The following is a 20,316-nucleotide window of genomic DNA, read 5'->3' on the forward strand; positions in this document are numbered from 1 at the left end:
CACTGTTGCAAAGCTGACTTTCTGCAGAAGAGGCACAGCTCAAGTTTTTTGCCCTGGCTCTTCGGCTGTGGGAGCAGAGGCCAACCGTTCGTGCTCTACTGCCTGGGATACTGGGCAGCCGAGCACGGGTGCCAAAGAGGTTCCATTGTAATGGACTTTGAGTTCGGAAATGGAGGAGCGACAGCAATGCGGATGGCACCGTTGCAAAGCTGACTTTCTGCAGAAGAGGCACAGCTCAAGCTTTTTGCCCTGGCTCTTCGGCTGTGGGAACAGAGGCCAACCGTTCGTGCTCTACTCCCTGGGATGCTGGGCAGCCGAGCACGGGTGAAAAAGAGGTTCCATTGTAATGGACTTTGAGTTGGGAAATGGAGGAGCGACAGCAATGCGGATGGCACCGTTGCAAAGCTGACTTTCTGCAGAAGAGGCACAGCTCAAGCTTTTTGCCCTGGCTCTTCGGCTGTGGGAGCAGAGGCCAACCGTTCGTGCTCTACTCCCTGGGATGCTGAGCAGCCGAGCACGGGTGCCAAAGAGGTTCCATTGTAATGGACTTTGAGTTGGGAAATCGAGGAGCGACAGTAATGCGGATGGCACCCTTGCAAAGCTGACTTTCTGCAGAAGAGGCACAGCTCAAGTTTTTTGCCCTGGCTCTTCGGCTGTGGGAGCAGAGGCCAACCGTTCTTGCTCTACTCCCTGGGATGCTGGGCAGCCCAGCACGGGTGCCAAAGAGGTTCCATTGTAATGGACTTTGAGTTGGGAAATCGAGGAGCGACAGCAATGCGGATGGCACCGTTGCAAAGCTGACTTTCTGCAGAAGAGGCACAGCTCCAGTTTTTTGCCCTGGCTCTTCGGCTGTGGGAGCAGAGGCCAACCGTTCGTGCTCTACTGCCTGGGATACTGGGCAGCCCAGCACGGGTGCCAAAGAGGTTCCATTGTAATGGACTTTGAGTTGGGAAATCGAGGAGCGACAGCAATGCGGATGGCACCGTTACAAAGCTGACTTTCTGCAGAAGAGGCACAGCTCAAGCTTTTTGCCCTGGCTCTTCGGCTGTGGGAGCAGAGGCCAACCGTTCGTGCTCTACTCCCTGGGATGCTGGGCAGCCGAGCACGGGTGAAAAAGAGGTTCCATTGTAATGGACTTTGAGTTGGGAAATGGAGGAGCGACAGCAATGCGGATGGCACAGTTGCAAAGCTGACATTCTGCAGAAGAGGCACAGCTCAAGCTTTTTGCCCTGGCTCTTCGGCTGTGGGAGCAGAGGCCAACCGTTCGTGCTCTACTCCCTGGGATGCTGGGCAGCCCAGCACGTGTGCCAAAGAGGTTCCATTGTAATGGACTTTGAGTTGGGAAATCGAGGAGCAACAGCAATGCGGATGGCACCGTTGCAAAGCTGACTTTCTGCAGAAGAGGCACAGCTCCAGTTTTTTGCCCTGGCTCTTCGGCTCTGGCAGCAGAGGCCAACCATTCGTGCTCTACTCCCTGGGATGCTGGGCAGCCGAGCACGGGTGCCAAAGAGGTTCCATTGTAATGGACTTTGAGTTTTGAAATGGAGGAGCGACAGCAATGCGGATGGCACCGTTGCAAAGCTGACTTTCTGCAGAAGAGGCACAGCTCAAGTTTTTTGCCCTGGCTCTTCGGCTGTGGGAGCAGAGGCCAACCGTTCGTGCTCTACTCCCTGGGATGCTGGGCAGCCGAGCACGGGTGCCAAAGATGTTCCATTGTAATGGACTTTGAGTTGGGAAATGGAGGAGCGACAGCAATGCGGATGGCACCGTTGCAAAGCTGACTTTCTGCAGAAGAGGCACAGCTCAAGCTTTTTGCCCTGGCTCTTCAGCTGTGGCAGCAGAGGCCAACCGTTCGTGCTCTACTCCCTGGCATGCTGGGCAGGCGAGCACGGGTGCCAAAGAGGTTCCATTGTAATGGACTTTGAGTTGGGAAATGGAGGAGCGACAGCAATGCGGATGGCACCGTTGCAAAGCTGACTTTCTGCAGAAGAGGCACAGCTCAAGTTTTTTGCCCTGGCTCTTCGGCTGTGGGAGTAGAGGCCAACCGTTCGTGCTCTACTCCCTGGGATGCTGGGCAGCCGAGCACGTGTGCCAGAGATTTTCCATTGTAATGGACTTTGAGTTGGGAAATCGAGGAGCGACAGCAATGCGGATGGCACCGTTGCAAAGCTGACATTCTGCAGAAGACGCACAGCTCAAGTTTTTTGCCCTGGCTCTTCGGCTGTGGGAGAAGAGGCCAACCGTTCTTGCTCTACTCCCTGGGATGGTGGGCAGCCGAGCACGGGTGCCAAAGAGGTTCCATTGTAATGGACTTTGAGTTGGGAAATCGAGGAACCTCAGCAATGCGGATGGCACCGTTGCAAAGCTGACTTTCTGCAGAAGAGGCACAGCTCCAGTTTTTTGCCCTGGCTCTTCGGCTGTGGGAACAGAGGCCAACCGTTCGTGCTCTACTCCCTGGGATGCTGGGCAGCCCAGCACGGGTGCCAAAGAGGTTCCATTGTAATGGACTTTGAGTTTTGAAATGGAGGAGCGACAGCAATGCGGATGGCACCGTTGCAAAGCTGACTTTCTGCAGAAGAGGCACAGCTCAAGTTTTTTGCCCTGGCTCTTCGGCTGTGGGAGCAGAGGCCAACCGTTCGTGCTCTACTCCCTGGGATACTGGGCAGCCGAGCACGGGTGCCAAAGAGGTTCCATTGTAATGGACTTTGAGTTGGGAAATCGAGGAACCTCATCAATGCGGATGGCACCGTTGCGAAGCTGACTTTCTGCAGAAGAGGCACAGCTCAAGTTTTTTGCCCTGGCTCTTCGGCTGTGGGAGCAGAGGCCAACCGTTCGTGCTCTACTGCCTGGGATACTGGGCAGCCCAGCACGGGTGCCAAAGAGGTTCCATTGTAATGGAGTTTGAGTTGGGAAATCGAGGAGCGACAGCAATGCGGATGGCACCGTTGCAAAGCTGACTTTCTGCAGAAGATGCACAGCTCAAGCTTTTTGCCCTGGCTCTTCGGCTGTGGGAGTAGAGGCCAACCGTTCGTGCTCTACTCCCTGGGATGCTGGGCAGCCGAGCACGGGTGCCAAAGAGGTTCCATTGTAATGGACTTTGAGTTGGGAAATGGAGGAGCGACAGCAATGCGGATGGCACCCTTGCAAAGCTGACTTTCTGCAGAAGAGGCACAGCTCAAGTTTTTTCCCCTGCCTCTTCGGCTGTGGGAGCAGAGGCCAACCGTTCGTGCTCTACTCCCTGGGATGCTGGGCAGCCTAGCACGGGTGCCAAAGAGGTTCCATTGTAATGGACTTTGAGTTGGGAAATCGAGGAGCGACAGCAATGCGGATGGCACCGTTGCAGATCTCACATTCTGCAGAAGAGGCACAGCTCCAGTTTTTTGCCCTGGCTCTTTGACTGTGGGAGAAGAGGCCAACCGTTCGTGCTCTACTCCCTGGGATGCTGGGCAGCCGAGCACGGGTGCCAAAGAGGTTCCATTGTAATGGACTTTGAGGTGGGAAATCGAGGAGCGACAGCAATGCGGATGGCACCGTTGCAAAGCTGACTTTCTGCAGAAGAGATACAGCTCCAGTTTTTTGCCCTGGCTCTTCGGCTGTGGGAGCAGAGGCCAACCATTCGTGCTCTACTCCCTGGGATGCTGGGCAGCCCAGCAGGGGTGCCAAAGAGGTTCCATTTTAATGGACTTTGAGTTTTGAAATGGAGGAGCGACAGCAATGCGGATGGCACCGTTGCAAAGCTGACTTTCTGCAGAAGAGGCACAGCTCAAGTTTTTTGCCCTGGCTCTTCGGCTGTGGGAGCAGAGGCCAACCCTTCGTGCTCTACTCCCTGGGATGCTGGGCAGCCGAGCACGGGTGCCAAAGAGGTTCCATTGTAATGGACTTTGAGTTGGGAAATGGAGGAGCGACAGCAATGCGGATGGCACCGTTGCAAAGCTGACTTTCTGCAGAAGAGGCACAGCTCAAGCTTTTTGCCCTGGCTCTTCGGCTGTGGGAGCAGAGGCCAACCGTTCGTGCTCTACTGCCTGGGATACTGGGCAGCCCAGCACGGGTGCCAAAGAGGTTCCATTGTAATGGACTTTGAGTTGGGAAATCGAGGAGCGACAGCAATGCGGATGGCACCGTTGCGAAGCTAACTTTCTGCAGAAGAGGCACAGCTCCAGTTTTTTGCCCTGGCTCTTCGGCTGTGGGAGTAGAGGCCAACCGTTCGTGCTCTACTGCCTGGGATACTGGGCAGACCAGCACGTGTGCCAAAGAGGTTCCATTGTAATGGACTTTGAGTTGGGAAATGGAGGAGCGACAGCAATGCGGATGGCACCATTGCAAAGCTGACTTTCTGCAGAAGAGGCACAGCTCAAGCTTTTTGCCCTGGCTCTTCGGCTGTGGGAGCAGAGGCCAACCGTTCGTGCTCTACTCCCTGGGATGCTGGGCAGCCCAGCACGGGTGAAAAAGAGGTTCCATTGTAATGGACTTTGAGTTGGGAAATGGAGGAGCGACAGCAATGCGGATGGCACAGTTGCAAAGCTGACATTCTGCAGAAGAGGCACAGCTCAAGCTTTTTGCCCTGGCTCTTCGGCTGTGGGAGCAGAGGCCAACCGTTCGTGCTCTACTCCCTGGGATGCTGGGCAGCCCAGCACGTGTGCCAAAGAGGTTCCATTGTAATGGACTTTGAGTTGGGAAATCGAGGAGCAACAGCAATGCGGATGGCACCGTTGCAAAGCTGACTTTCTGCAGAAGAGGCACAGCTCAAGTTTTTTGCCCTGGCTCTTCGGCTGTGGGAGCACAGGCCAACCATTCGTGCTCTACTCCCTGGGATGCTGGGCAGCCGAGCACGGGTGCCAAAGAGGTTCCATTGTAATGGACTTTGAGTTTTGAAATGGAGGAGCGACAGCAATGCGGATGGCACCGTTGCAAAGCTGACTTTCTGCAGAAGAGGCACAGCTCAAGTTTTTTGCCCTGGCTCTTCGGCTGTGGGAGCAGAGGCCAACCGTTCGTGCTCTACTCCCTGGGATGCTGGGCAGCCGAGCACGGGTGCCAAAGATGTTCCATTGTAATGGACTTTGAGTTGGGAAATGGAGGAGCGACAGCAATGCGGATGGCACCGTTGCAAAGCTGACTTTCTGCAGAAGAGGCACAGCTCAAGCTTTTTGCCCTGGCTCTTCAGCTGTGGCAGCAGAGGCCAACCGTTCGTGCTCTACTCCCTGGCATGCTGGGCAGGCGAGCACGGGTGCCAAAGAGGTTCCATTGTAATGGACTTTGAGTTGGGAAATGGAGGAGCGACAGCAATGCGGATGGCACCGTTGCAAAGCTGACTTTCTGCAGAAGAGGCACAGCTCAAGTTTTTTGCCCTGGCTCTTCGGCTGTGGGAGCAGAGGCCAACCGTTCGTGCTCTACTCCCTGGGATGCTGGGCAGCCCAGCACGTGTGCCAGAGAGTTTCCATTGTAATGGACTTTGAGTTGGGAAATCGAGGAGCGACAGCAATGCGGATGGCACCGTTGCAAAGCTGACTTTCTGCAGAAGACGCACAGCTCAAGTTTTTTGCCCTGGCTCTTCGGCTGTGGGAGAAGAGGCCAACCGTTCTTGCTCTACTCCCTGGGATGGTGGGCAGCCGAGCACGGGTGCCAAAGAGGTTCCATTGTAATGGACTTTGAGTTGGGAAATCGAGGAACCTCAGCAATGCGGATGGCACCGTTGCAAAGCTGACTTTCTGCAGAAGAGGCACAGCTCCAGTTTTTTGCCCTGGCTCTTCGGCTGTGGGAACAGAGGCCAACCGTTCGTGCTCTACTCCCTGGGATGCTGGGCAGCCCAGCACGGGTGCCAAAGAGGTTCCATTGTAATGGACTTTGAGTTGGGAAATGGAGGAGCGACAGCAATGCGGATGGCACCGTTGCAAAGCTGACTTTCTGCAGAAGAGGCACAGCTCAAGTTTTTTGCCCTGGCTCTTCGGCTGTGGGAGCAGAGGCCAACCGTTCGTGCTCTACTCCCTGGGATACTGGGCAGCCGAGCACGGGTGCCAAAGAGGTTCCATTGTAATGGACTTTGAGTTGGGAAATCGAGGAACCTCATCAATGCGGATGGCACCGTTGCGAAGCTGACTTTCTGCAGAAGAGGCACAGCTCAAGTTTTTTGCCCTGGCTCTTCGGCTGTGGGAGCAGAGGCCAACCGTTCGTGCTCTACTGCCTGGGATACTGGGCAGCCCAGCACGGGTGCCAAAGAGGTTCCATTGTAATGGAGTTTGAGTTGGGAAATCGAGGAGCGACAGCAATGCGGATGGCACCGTTGCAAAGCTGACTTTCTGCAGAAGATGCACAGCTCAAGCTTTTTGCCCTGGCTCTTCGGCTGTGGGAGTAGAGGCCAACCGTTCGTGCTCTACTCCCTGGGATGCTGGGCAGCCGAGCACGGGTGCCAAAGAGGTTCCATTGTAATGGACTTTGAGTTGGGAAATGGAGGAGCGACAGCAATGCGGATGGCACCCTTGCAAAGCTGACTTTCTGCAGAAGAGGCACAGCTCAAGTTTTTTGCCCTGGCTCTTCGGCTTTGGGAACAGAGGCCAACCGTTCGTGCTCTACTCCCTGGGATGCTGGGCAGCCTAGCACGGGTGCCAAAGAGGTTCCATTGTAATGGACTTTGAGTTGGGAAATCGAGGAGCGACAGCAATGCGGATGGCACCGTTGCAGATCTCACATTCTGCAGAAGAGGCACAGCTCCAGTTTTTTGCCCTGGCTCTTTGACTGTGGGAGAAGAGGCCAACCGTTCGTGCTCTACTCCCTGGGATGCTGGGCAGCCTAGCACGGGTGCCAAAGAGGTTCCATTGTAATGGACTTTGAGGTGGGAAATCGAGGAGCGACAGCAATGCGGATGGCACCGTTGCAAAGCTGACTTTCTGCAGAAGAGATACAGCTCCAGTTTTTTGCCCTGGCTCTTCGGCTGTGGGAGCAGAGGCCAACCATTCGTGCTCTACTCCCTGGGATGCTGGGCAGCCCAGCAGGGGTGCCAAAGAGGTTCCATTTTAATGGACTTTGAGTTTTGAAATGGAGGAGCGACAGCAATGCAGATGGCACCGTTGCAAAGCTGACTTTCTGCAGAAGAGGCACAGCTCAAGTTTTTTGCCCTGGCTCTTCGGCTGTGGGAGCAGAGGCCAACCCTTCGTGCTCTACTCCCTGGGATGCTGGGCAGCCCAGCACGGGTGCCAAAGAGGTTCCATTGTAATGGACTTTGAGTTGGGAAATGGAGGAGCGACAGCAATGCGGATGGCACCGTTGCGAAGCTGACTTTCTGCAGAAGAGGCACAGCTCAAGCTTTTTGCCCTGGCTCTTCGGCTGTGGGAGCAGAGGCCAACCGTTCGTGCTCTACTGCCTGGGATACTGGGCAGCCCAGCACGGGTGCCAAAGAGGTTCCATTGTAATGGACTTTGAGTTGGGAAATCGAGGAACCTCAGCAATGCGGATGGCACCGTTGCGAAGCTAACTTTCTGCAGAAGAGGCACAGCTCCAGTTTTTTGCCCTGGCTCTTCGGCTGTGGGAGTAGAGGCCAACCGTTCGTGCTCTACTGCCTGGGATACTGGGCAGACCAGCACGTGTGCCAAAGAGGTTCCATTGTAATGGACTTTGAGTTGGGAAATGGAGGAGCGACAGCAATGCGGATGGCACCATTGCAAAGCTGACTTTCTGCAGAAGAGGCACAGCTCAAGTTTTTTGCCCTGGCTCTTCGGCTGTGGGAGCAGAGGCCAACCGTTCGTGCTCTACTCCCTGGGATGCTGAGCAGCCCAGCACGTGTGCCAAAGAGGTTCCATTGTAATGGAGTTTGAGTTGGGAAATCGAGGAGCGACAGCAATGCGGATGGCACTGTTGCAAATCTGACTTTCTGCAGAAGAGGCACAGCTCAAGTTTTTTGCCCTGGCTCTTCGGCGGTGGGAGCAGAGGCCAACCGTTCGTGCTCTACTGCCTGGGATACTGGGCAGCCGAGCATGGGTGCCAAAGAGGTTCCATTGTAATGGACTTTGAGTTGGGAAATGGAGGAGCGACAGCAATGCGGATGGCACCGTTGCAAAGCTGACTTTCTGCAGAAGAGGCACAGCTCCAGTTTTTTGCCCTGGCTCTTCGGCTGTGGGAGCAGAGGCCAACCGTTCGTGCTCTACTGCCTGGGATACTGGGCAGCCCAGCACGGGTGCCAAAGAGGTTCCATTGTAATGGACTTTGAGTTGGGAAATGGAGGAGCGACAGCAATGCGGATGGCACCGTTACAAAGCTGACTTTCTGCAGAAGAGGCACAGCTCAAGCTTTTTGCCCTGGCTCTTCGGGTGTGGGAACAGAGGCCAACCGTTCGTGCTCTACTCCCTGGGATGCTGGGCAGCCGAGCACGTGTGCCAAAGAGGTTCCATTGTAATGGACTTTGAGTTGGGAAATGGAGGAGCGACAGCAATGCGGATGGCACCGTTGCAAAGCTGACTTTCTGCAGAAGAGGCACAGCTCAAGCTTTTTGCCCTGGCTCTTCGGCTGTGGGAGCAGAGGCCAACCGTTCGTGCTCTACTCCCTGGGATGCTGAGCAGCCGAGCACGGGTGCCAAAGAGGTTCCATTGTAATGGACTTTGAGTTGGGAAATCGAGGAGCGACAGTAATGCGGATGGCACCCTTGCAAATCTGACTTTCTGCAGAAGAGGCACAGCTCAAGTTTTTTGCCCTGGCTCTTCGGCTGTGGGAGCAGAGGCCAACCGTTCGTGCTCTACTCCCTGGCATGCTGGGCAGCCCAGCACGGGTGCCAAAGAGGTTCCATTGTAATGGACTTTGAGTTGGGAAATCGAGGAGCGACAGCAATGCGGATGGCACCGTTGCAAAGCTGACTTTCTGCAGAAGAGGCACAGCTCCAGTTTTTTGCCCTGGCTCTTCGGCTGTGGGAGCAGAGGCCAACCGTTCGTGCTCTACTGCCTGGGATACTGGGCAGCCCAGCACGGGTGCCAAAGAGGTTCCATTGTAATGGACTTTGAGTTGGGAAATCGAGGAGCGACAGCAATGCGGATGGCACCGTTACAAAGCTGACTTTCTGCAGAAGAGGCACAGCTCAAGCTTTTTGCCCTGGCTCTTCGGGTGTGGGAACAGAGGCCAACCGTTCGTGCTCTACTCCCTGGGATGCTGGGCAGCCGAGCACGGGTGCCAAAGAGGTTCCATTTTAATGGACTTTGAGTTGGGAAATGGAGGAGCGACAGCAATGCGGATGGCACAGTTGCAAAGCTGACATTCTGCAGAAGAGGCACAGCTCAAGCTTTTTGCCCTGGCTCTTGGGCTGTGGGAGCAGAGGCCAACCGTTCGTGCTCTACTCCCTGGGATGCTGGGCAGCCCAGCACGTGTGCCAAAGAGGTTCCATTGTAATGGACTTTGAGTTGGGAAATCGAGGAGCAACAGCAATGCGGATGGCACCGTTGCAAAGCTGACTTTCTGCAGAAGAGGCACAGCTCCAGTTTTTTGCCCTGGCTCTTCGGCTGTGGGAGCAGAGGCCAACCATTCGTGCTCTACTCCCTGGGTTACTGGGCAGCCCAGCACGGGTGCCAAAGAGGTTCCATTGTAATGGACTTTGAGTTTTGAAATGGAGGAGCGACAGCAATGCGGATGGCACCGTTGCAAAGCTGACTTTCTGCAGAAGAGGCACAGCTCAAGTTTTTTGCCCTGGCTCTTCGGCTGTGGGAGCAGAGGCCAACCGTTCGTGCTCTACTCCCTGGGATGCTGGGCAGCCGAGCACGGGTGCCAAAGATGTTCCATTGTAATGGACTTTGAGTTGGGAAATGGAGGAGCGACAGCAATGCGGATGGCACCGTTGCAAAGCTGACTTTCTGCAGAAGAGGCACAGCTCAAGCTTTTTGCCCTGGCTCTTCAGCTGTGGCAGCAGAGGCCAACCGTTCGTGCTCTACTCCCTGGCATGCTGGGCAGGCGAGCACGGGTGCCAAAGAGGTTCCATTGTAATGGACTTTGAGTTGGGAAATGGAGGAGCGACAGCAATGCGGATGGCACCGTTGCAAAGCTGACTTTCTGCAGAAGAGGCACAGCTCAAGTTTTTTGCCCTGGCTCTTCGGCTGTGGGAGCAGAGGCCAACCGTTCGTGCTCTACTCCCTGGGATGCTGGGCAGCCCAGCACAGGTGCCAGAGAGTTTCCATTTTAATGGACTTTGAGTTGGGAAATCGAGGAGCGACAGCAATGCGGATGGCACCGTTGCAAAGCTGACTTTCTGCAGAAGACGCACAGCTCAAGTTTTTTGCCCTGGCTCTTCGGCTGTGGGAGAAGAGGCCAACCGTTCTTGCTCTACTCCCTGGGATGGTGGGCAGCCGAGCACGGGTGCCAAAGAGGTTCCATTGTAATGGACTTTGAGTTGGGAAATCGAGGAACCTCAGCAATGCGGATGGCACCCTTGCAAAGCTGACTTTCTGCAGAAGAGGCACAGCTCCAGTTTTTTGCCCTGGCTCTTCGGCTGTGGGAACAGAGGCCAACCGTTCGTGCTCTACTCCCTGGGATGCTGGGCAGCCCAGCACGGGTGCCAAAGAGGTTCCATTGTAATGGACTTTGAGTTGGGAAATGGAGGAGCGACAGCAATGCGGATGGCACCGTTGCAAAGCTGACTTTCTGCAGAAGAGGCACAGCTCAAGTTTTTTGCCCTGGCTCTTCGGCTGTGGGAGCAGAGGCCAACCGTTCGTGCTCTACTCCCTGGGATACTGGGCAGCCCAGCACGGGTGCCAAAGAGGTTCCATTGTAATGGACTTTGAGTTGGGAAATCGAGGAACCTCATCAATGCGGATGGCACCGTTGCGAAGCTGACTTTCTGCAGAAGAGGCACAGCTCAAGTTTTTTGCCCTGGCTCTTCGGCTGTGGGAGCAGAGGCCAACCGTTCGTGCTCTACTGCCTGGGATACTGGGCAGCCCAGCACGGGTGCCAAAGAGGTTCCATTGTAATGGAGTTTGAGTTGGGAAATCGAGGAGCGACAGCAATGCGGATGGCACCGTTGCAAAGCTGACTTTCTGCAGAAGATGCACAGCTCAAGCTTTTTGCCCTGGCTCTTCGGCTGTGGGAGTAGAGGCCAACCGTTCGTGCTCTACTCCCTGGGATGCTGGGCAGCCGAGCACGGGTGCCAAAGAGGTTCCATTGTAATGGACTTTGAGTTGGGAAATGGAGGAGCGACAGCAATGCGGATGGCACTGTTGCAAATCTGACTTTCTGCAGAAGAGGCACAGCTCAAGTTTTTTGCCCTGGCTCTTCGGCTGTGGGAGCAGAGGCCAACCGTTCGTGCTCTACTCCCTGGGATGCTGGGCAGGCGAGCACGGGTGCCAAAGAGGTTCCATTGTAATGGACTTTGAGTTGGGAAATCGAGGAGCGACAACAATGCGGATGGCACCGTTGCAGATCTCACATTCTGCAGAAGAGGCACAGCTCCAGTTTTTTGCCCTGGCTCTTTGGCTGTGGGAGAAGAGGCCAACCGTTCGTGCTCTACTCCCTGGGATGCTGGGCAGCCGAGCACGGGTGCCAAAGAGGTTCCATTGTAATGGACTTTGAGTTGGGAAATCGAGGAGCGACAGCAATGCGGATGGCACCGTTGCAAAGCTGACTTTCTGCAGAAGAGATACAGCTCCAGTTTTTTGCCCTGGCTCTTCGGCTGTGGGAGCAGAGGCCAACCATTCGTGCTCTACTCCCTGGGATGCTGGGCAGCCCAGCACGGGTGCCAAAGAGGTTCCATTTTAATGGACTTTGAGTTTTGAAATGGAGGAGCGACAGCAATGCAGATGGCACCGTTGCAAAGCTGACTTTCTGCAGAAGAGGCACAGCTCAAGTTTTTTGCCCTGGCTCTTCGGCTGTGGGAGCAGAGGCCAACCGTTCGTGCTCTACTCCCTGGGATGCTGGGCAGCCGAGCACGTGTGCCAAAGAGGTTCCATTGTAATGGACTTTGAGTTGGGAAATGGAGGAGCGACAGCAATGCGGATGGCACCCTTGCAAAGCTGACTTTCTGCAGAAGAGGCACAGCTCAAGCTTTTTGCCCTGGCTCTTCGGCTGTGGGAGCAGAGGCCAACCGTTCGTGCTCTACTGCCTGGGATACTGGGCAGCCCAGCACGGGTGCCAAAGAGGTTCCATTGTAATGGACTTTGAGTTGGGAAATCGAGGAACCTCAGCCATGCGGATGGCACCGTTGCGAAGCTAACTTTCTGCAGAAGAGGCACAGCTCCAGTTTTTTGCCCTGGCTCTTCGGCTGTGGGAGTAGAGGCCAACCGTTCGTGCTCTACTGCCTGGGATACTGGGCAGACCAGCACGTGTGCCAAAGAGGTTCCATTGTAATGGACTTTGAGTTGGGAAATGGAGGAGCGACAGCAATGCGGATGGCACCATTGCAAAGCTGACTTTCTGCAGAAGAGGCACAGCTCAAGTTTTTTGCCCTGGCTCTTCGGCTGTGGGAGCAGAGGCCAACCGTTCGTGCTCTACTCCCTGGGATGCTGAGCAGCCCAGCACGTGTGCCAAAGAGGTTCCATTGTAATGGAGTTTGAGTTGGGAAATCGAGGAGCGACAGCAATGCGGATGACACCGTTGCAAAGCTGACTTTCTGCAGAAGAGGCACATCTCCAGTTTTTTGCCCTGGCTCTTCGGCTGTGGGAGCAGAGGCCAACCGTTCGTGCTCTACTCCCTGGGATGCTGGGCAGCCCAGCACGGGTGCCAAAGAGGTTCCATTGTAATGGACTTTGAGTTGGGAAATGGAGGAGCGACAGCAATGCGGATGGCACCGTTGCAAAGCTGACTTTCTGCAGAAGAGGCACAGCTCAAGTTTTTTGCCCTGGCTCTTCGGCTGTGGGAGCAGAGGCCAACCGTTCGTGCTCTACTCCCTGGGATGCTGAGCAGCCCAGCACGTGTGCCAAAGAGGTTCCATTGTAATGGAGTTTGAGTTGGGAAATCGAGGAGCGACAGCAATGCGGATGGCACCGTTGCAAAGCTGACTTTCTGCAGAAGAGGCACAGCTCAAGTTTTTTGCCCTGGCTCTTCGGCTGTGGGAGCAGAGGCCAACCGTTCGTGCTCTACTCCCGGGGATGCTGGGCAGCCCAGCACGGGTGCCAAAGAGGTTCCATTGTAATGGACTTTGAGTTGGGAAATGGAGGAGCGACAGCAATGCGGATGGCACCGTTGCAAAGCTGACTTTCTGCAGAAGAGGCACAGCTCAAGTTTTTTGCCCTGGCTCTTCGGCTGTGGGAGCAGAGGCCAACCGTTCGTGCTCTACTCCCTGGGATGCTGGGCAGCCCAGCACGGGTGCCAAAGAGGTTCCATTGTAATGGACTTTGAGTTGGGAAATCGAGGAACCTCAGCAATGCGGATGGCACAGTTGCAAAGCTGACTTTCTGCAGAAAAGCACAGCTCAAGTTTTTTGCCCTGGCTCTTCGGCTGTGGGAGCAGAGGCCAACCGTTCGTGCTCTACTCCCTGGGATGCTGGGCAGCCCAGCACGGGTGCCAAAGAGGTTCCATTGTAATGGACTTTGATTTGGGAAATCGAGGAATCTCAGCAATGCGGATGGCACCGTTGCAAAGCTGACTTTCTGCAGAAGAGGCACAGCTCCAGTTTTTTGCCCTGGCTCTTCGGCTGTGGGAGCAGAGGCCAACCGTTCGTGCTCTACTCCCTGGGATACTGGGCAGCCCAGCACGGGTGCCAAAGACGTTCCATTGTAATGGATTTTGAGTTGGGAAATCGAGGAGCGACAGCAATGCGGATGGCACCGTTGCAAAGCTGACTATCTGCAGAAGAGGCACAGCTCCAGTTTTTTGCCCTGGCTCTTCGGCTGTGGGAGCAGAGGCCAACCGTTCGTGCTCTACTCCCTGGGATGCTGGGCAGCCGACCACGGTTGCCAAAGAGGTTCCATTGTAATGGACTTTGAGTTGGGAAATGGAGGAGCGACAGCAATGCGGATGGCACCGTTGCACAGCTGACTTTCTGCAGAAGAGGCACAGCTCAAGTTTTTTGCCCTGGCTCTTTGGCTGTGGGAGCAGAGGCCAACCGTTCGTGCTCTACTCCCTGGGATGCTGGGCAGCCGAGCACGTGTGCCAAAGAGGTTCCATTGTAATGGACTTTGAGTTGGGAAATCGAGGAGCGACAGCAATGTGGATGGCACCGTTGCAAAGCTGATTTTCTGCAGAAGAGGCACAGCTCCAGTTTTTTGCCCTGGCTCTTCGGCTCTGGCAGCAGAGGCCAACCATTCGTGCTCTACTCCCTGGGATGCTGGGCAGCCGAGCACGGGTGCCAAAGAGGTTCCATTGTAATGGACTTTGAGTTGGGAAATGGAGGAGCGACAGCAATGCGGATGGCACCGTTGCAAAGCTGACTTTCTGCAGAAGAGGCACAGCTCAAGTTTTTTGCCCTGGCTCTTCGGCTGTGGGAGCAGAGGCCAACCGTTCGTGCTCTACTCCCTGGGATGCTGAGCAGCCCAGCACGTGTGCCAAAGAGGTTCCATTGTAATGGAGTTTGAGTTGGGAAATCGAGGAGCGACAGCAATGCGGATGGCACCGTTGCAAAGCTGACTTTCTGCAGAAGAGGCACAGCTCAAGTTTTTTGCCCTGGCTCTTCGGCTGTGGGAGCAGAGGCCAACCGTTCGTGCTCTACTCCCGGGGATGCTGGGCAGCCCAGCACGGGTGCCAAAGAGGTTCCATTGTAATGGACTTTGAGTTGGGAAATGGAGGAGCGACAGCAATGCGGATGGCACCGTTGCAAAGCTGACTTTCTGCAGAAGAGGCACAGCTCAAGTTTTTTGCCCTGGCTCTTCGGCTGTGGGAGCAGAGGCCAACCGTTCGTGCTCTACTCCCTGGAATGCTGGGCAGCCCAGCACGGGTGCCAAAGAGGTTCCATTGTAATGGACTTTGAGTTGGGAAATCGAGGAACCTCAGCAATGCGGATGGCACAGTTGCAAAGCTGACTTTCTGCAGAAAAGCACAGCTCAAGTTTTTTGCCCTGGCTCTTCGGCTGTGGGAGCAGAGGCCAACCGTTCGTGCTCTACTCCCTGGGATGCTGGGCAGCCCAGCACGGGTGCCAAAGAGGTTCCATTGTAATGGACTTTGATTTGGGAAATCGAGGAATCTCAGCAATGCGGATGGCACCGTTGCAAAGCTGACTTTCTGCAGAAGAGGCACAGCTCCAGTTTTTTGCCCTGGCTCTTCGGCTGTGGGAGCAGAGGCCAACCGTTCGTGCTCTACTGCCTGGGATACTGGGCAGCCCAGCACGGGTGCCAAAGACGTTCCATTGTAATGGATTTTGAGTTGGGAAATGGAGGAGTGACAGCAATGTGGATGGCACCGTTGCAAAGCTGACTTTCTGCAGAAGAGGCACAGCTCCAGTTTTTTGCCCTGGCTCTTCGGCTGTGGGAGCAGAGGCCAACCGTTCGTGCTCTACTCCCTGGGATGCTGGGCAGCCGACCACGGTTGCCAAAGAGGTTCCATTGTAATGGACTTTGAGTTGGGAAATGGAGGAGCGACAGCAATGCGGATGGCACCGTTGCAAAGCTGACTTTCTGCAGAAGAGGCACAGCTCAAGTTTTTTGCCCTGGCTCTTTGGCTGTGGGAGCAGAGGCCAACCGTTCGTGCTCTACTCCCTGGCATGCTGGGCAGCCCAGCACGGGTGCCAAAGAGGTTCCATTGTAATGGACTTTGAGTTGGGAAATCGAGGAGCGACAGCAATGTGGATGGCACCGTTGCAAAGCTGATTTTCTGCAGAAGAGGCACAGCTCCAGTTTTTTGCCCTGGCTCTTCGGCTCTGGCAGCAGAGGCCAACCATTCGTGCTCTACTCCCTGGGATGCTGGGCAGCCGAGCACGGGTGCCAAAGAGGTTCCATTTTAATGGACTTTGAGTTTTGAAATGGAGGAGCGACAGCAATGCGGATGGCACCGTTGCAAAGCTGACTTTCTGCAGAAGAGGCACAGCTCAAGCTTTTTGCCCTGGCTCTTCGGCTGTGGGAGTAGAGGCCAACCCTTCGTGCTCTACTCCCTGGCATGCTGGGCAGGCGAGCACGGGTGCCCAAGAGGTTCCATTGTAATGGACTTTGAGTTGGGAAATGGAGGAGCGACAGCAATGCGGATGGCACCGTTGCAAAGCTGACTTTCTGCAGAAGAGGCACAGCTCAAGTTTTTTGCCCTGGCTCTTCGGCTGTGGGAGCAGAGGCCAACCGTTCGTGCTCTACTCCCTGGCATGCTGGGCAGCCCAGCACAGGTGCCAGAGAGTTTCCATTGTAATGGACTTTGAGTTTTGAAATCGAGGAGCGACAGCAATGCGGATGGCACCGTTGCAAAGCTGACTTTCTGCAGAAGAGGCACAGCTCAAGTTTTTTGCCCTGGCTCTTCGGCTGTGGGAGCAGAGGCCAACCGTTCGTGCTCTACTCCCTGGGATGCTGGGCAGCCCAGCACGGGTGCCAAAGAGGTTCCATTGTAATGGACTTTGAGTTGGGAAATGGAGGAGCGACAGCAATGCGGATGGCACCGTTGCAAAGCTGACTTTCTGCAGAAGAGGCACAGCTCCAGTTTTTTGCCCTGGCTCTTCGGCTGTGGGAGCAGAGGCCAACCGTTCTTGCTCTACTGCCTGCGATGCTGGGCAGCCGAGCACGGGTGCCAAAGACGTTCCATTGTAATGGAGTTTGAGTTGGGAAATCGAGGAACCTCAGCAATCCGGATGGCACCGTTGCAAAGCTGACTTTCTGCAGAAGAGGCACAGCTCAAGTTTTTTGCCCTGGCTCTTCGGCTGTGGGAGCAGAGGCCAACCGTTCGTGCTCTACTCCCTGGGATGCTGGGCAGCCCAGCACGGGTGCCAAAGAGGTTGCATTGTAATGGACTTTGATTTGGGAAAACGAGGAGCGACAGCAATGCGGATGGCAGCGTTGCAAAGCTGACTTTCTGCAGAAGACGCACAGCTCAAGTTTTTTGCCCTGGCTCACCGGCTGTGGGAGCAGAGGCCAACCGTTCGTGCTCTACTCCCTGGGATGCTGGGCAGCCCAGCACAGGTGCCAAAGAGGTTCCATTGTAATGGACTTTGAGTTTTGAAATGGAGGAGCGACAGCAATGCGGATGGCACCGTTGCGAAGCTGACTTTCTGCAGAAGAGGCACAGCTCAAGCTTTTTGCCCTGGCTCTTGGGCTGTGGGAGCAGAGGCCAACCGTTCGTGCTCTACTCCCTGGGATGCTGGGCAGCCCAGCACGGGTGCCAAAGAGGTTCCATTGTAATGGACTTTGAGTTGGGAAATGGAGGAGCGACAGCAATGCGGATGGCACCGTTGCAAAGCTGACTTTCTGCAGAAGAGGCACAGCTCCAGTTTTTTGCCCTGGCTCTTCGGCTGTGGGAGCAGAGGCCAATCGTTCGTGCTCTACTCCCTGGGGTGCTGGGCAGCCGAGCACGGGTGACAAAGAGGTTCCATTGTAATGGACATTGAGTTGGGAAAACGAGGAACCTCAGCAATGCGGACGGCACCGTTGCAAAGCTGACTTTCTGCAGAAGAGGAACAGCTCAAGTTTTTTGCCCTGCCTCTTCGGCTGTGGGAGCAGAAAAGCACAGAATCGCATAAAGCACAGAATCCACAATAGAAGCCTTCTACTCTGCCTGAAAAGCCACCAGGGATCTTTGCTGCACTCTCTTCAGAAAGTCAGTGCACCACAGTTTTCCTACCGAAAACGGTAGAATCAAGCATGTGAAAGTGTGAACACACAGCCTCTGCTTCTCTAGAGCAGGTGGCAGAGCAGAAATCTGTCTTGGAATTCAGCTGACAGCTCCAACCACTGCTGCCACCGTGGAGGTCCGAGGGCAGAAAGAGGGTGCTGGGAATCACCTGCACAGCGTGAGCAGTGCTCCATTCTCATCAGAATAGCAATGTGAACTACCTTTTAATGTTAAGTCCATCTTCCTAAACTGCTTCTTTACGTTCCCTCGCCAGAACCTGAAGCAGTGCTCACAGAAAGCAAACGTCCAGGGAAAGCGCATAAAGCACAGAATCCACAACAGAAGCCTTCTACTCTGCCTGAAAAGCCACCAGGGAGCTCTGCTGCACTCTCCTGAGAATGTCAGTGCACCTGAGATTTTCTGCCGAGAAGGGTAGAATCAAGCATCTGAAAGTGTGAACACACAGCTTCTGCTTCTTTGGAGCAGGAGGCAGAGCAGAAATCTGCCTTGGAATTCAGCTGACAGCTCCAACCACTGCTGCCACCGTGGAGGTGCGAGGGCAGAAAGAGGGTGCTGGGAATCACCTGCACAGCGTGAGTAGTGCTCCATTCTCATCAGAATAGCAATGTGAATTACCTTTTAATGTTAAGTCCATCTTCCCAAACTGCTCATTTACGTTCCCTCGCCAGAACCTGAAGCAGTGCTCACAGAAAGCAAACGTCCAGGGAAAGCGCATAAAGCACAGAATCCGCAACAGAAGCCTTCTACTCTGCCTGAAAAGCCACCAGGGAGCTCTGCAGCACTCTCCTGAGAAGGTCAGTACAACTGAGATTTTCTGCCGAGAACGGTACAATCAAGCATGTGAAAGTGTGAACACACAGCTTCTACTTATCTGGAGCAGGAGGCAGAGCAGAAATCTGCTCTGGAATTCAGCTGACAGCTCCAAAAACTGCTGCCACCGTGGAGGTGCGAGGGCAGAAAGAGGGTGCTGGGAATCACCTGCACAGCGTGAGCAGTGCTCCATTCTCATCAGAATAGCAATGTGAACTACCTTTTAATGTTAAGTCCATCTTCCTAAACTGCTTCTTTACGTTCCCTCGCCAGAACCTGAAGCAGTGCTCACAGAAAGCAAACGTCCAGGGAAAGCGCATAAAGCACAGAATCCACAACAGAAGCCTTCTACTCTGCCTGAAAAGCCACCAGGGAGCTCTGCTGCACTCTCCTGAGAATGTCAGTGCACCTGAGATTTTCTGCCGAGAAGGGTAGAATCAAGCATCTGAAAGTGTGAACACACAGCTTCTGCTTCTTTGGAGCAGGAGGCAGAGCAGAAATCTGCCTTGGAATTCAGCTGACAGCTCCAACCACTGCTGCCACCGTGGAGGTCCGAGGGCAGAAAGAGGGTGCTGGGAATCACCTGCACAGCGTGAGTAGTGCTCCATTGTCATCAGAATAGCAATGTGAACTACCTTTTAATGTTAAGTCCATCTTCCCAAACTGCTTCTTTACGTTCCCTCGCCAGAACCTGAAGCAGTGCTCACAGACAGCAAACGTCCAGGGAAAGCGCATAAAGCACAGAATCCACAACAGAGGAATATACTCTGCCTGAAAATTTGCAAAGCTGACTTTCTGCACAAGAGGCACAGCTCCAGTTTTTTGCCCTGGCTAATCGGCTGTGGGAACAGAGGCCAACCGTTCGTGCTCTACTCCCTGGGATGCTGGGCAGCCCAGCACGGGTGCCAAAGAGGTTCCATTGTAATGGACTTTGAGTTGGGAAATGGAGGAGCGACAGCAATGCGGATGGCACCGTTGCAAAGCTGACTTTCTGCAGAAGAGGCACAGCTCCAGTTTTTTGCCCTGGCTCTTCGGCTGTTGGGAGCAGAGGCCAACCGTTCATGCTCTACTCCTTGGGATGCTGGACAGCCGAGCACGGGTGCCAAAGAGGTTCCATTGTAATGGACTTTGAGTTGGGAAATGGAGGAGCGACAGCAATGCGGATGGCACCGTTGCAAAGGTGACTTTCTGCAGAAGAGGCACATCTCACGTTTTTTGCCCTGGCTCTTCGGCTGTGGGAGCAGAGGCCAACCGTTCGTGCTCTACTCCCTGGGATGCTGGGCAGCCGAGCACGTGTGCCAAAGAGGTTCCATTGTAATGGACTTTGAGTTGGGAAATGGAGGAGCGACAGCAATGCGGATGGCACCGTTGCAAAGCTGACTTTCTGCAGAAGAGGCACAGCTCCAGTTTTTTGCCCTGGCTCTTCGGCTGTTGGAGCAGAGGCCAACCGTTCATGCTCTACTCCCTGGGATGCTGACCAGCCCAGCACGTGTGCCAAAGAGGTTCCATTGTAATGGAGTTTGAGTTGGGAAATGGAGGAGCGACAGCAATGCGGATGGCACCGTTGCAAAGCTGACTTTCTGCAGAAGAGGCACAGCTCCAGTTTTTTGCCCTGGCTCTTCGGCTGTGGGAGCAGAGGCCAACCGTTCTTGCTCTACTGCCTGCGATGCTGGGCAGCCGAGCACGGGTGCCAAAGACGTTCCATTGTAATGGAGTTTGAGTTGGGAAATCGAGGAACCTCAGCAATCCGGATGGCACCGTTGCAAAGCTGACTTTCTGCAGAAGAGGCACAGCTCAAGTTTTTTGCCCTGGCTCTTCGGCTGTGGGAGCAGAGGCCAACCGTTCGTGCTCTAC

The sequence above is a fragment of the Psittacula echo genome, assembly GCF_963264785.1.
Source record: "Psittacula echo genome assembly, chromosome: 23".
NCBI lineage: Eukaryota > Metazoa > Chordata > Aves > Psittaciformes > Psittacidae > Psittacula > Psittacula echo.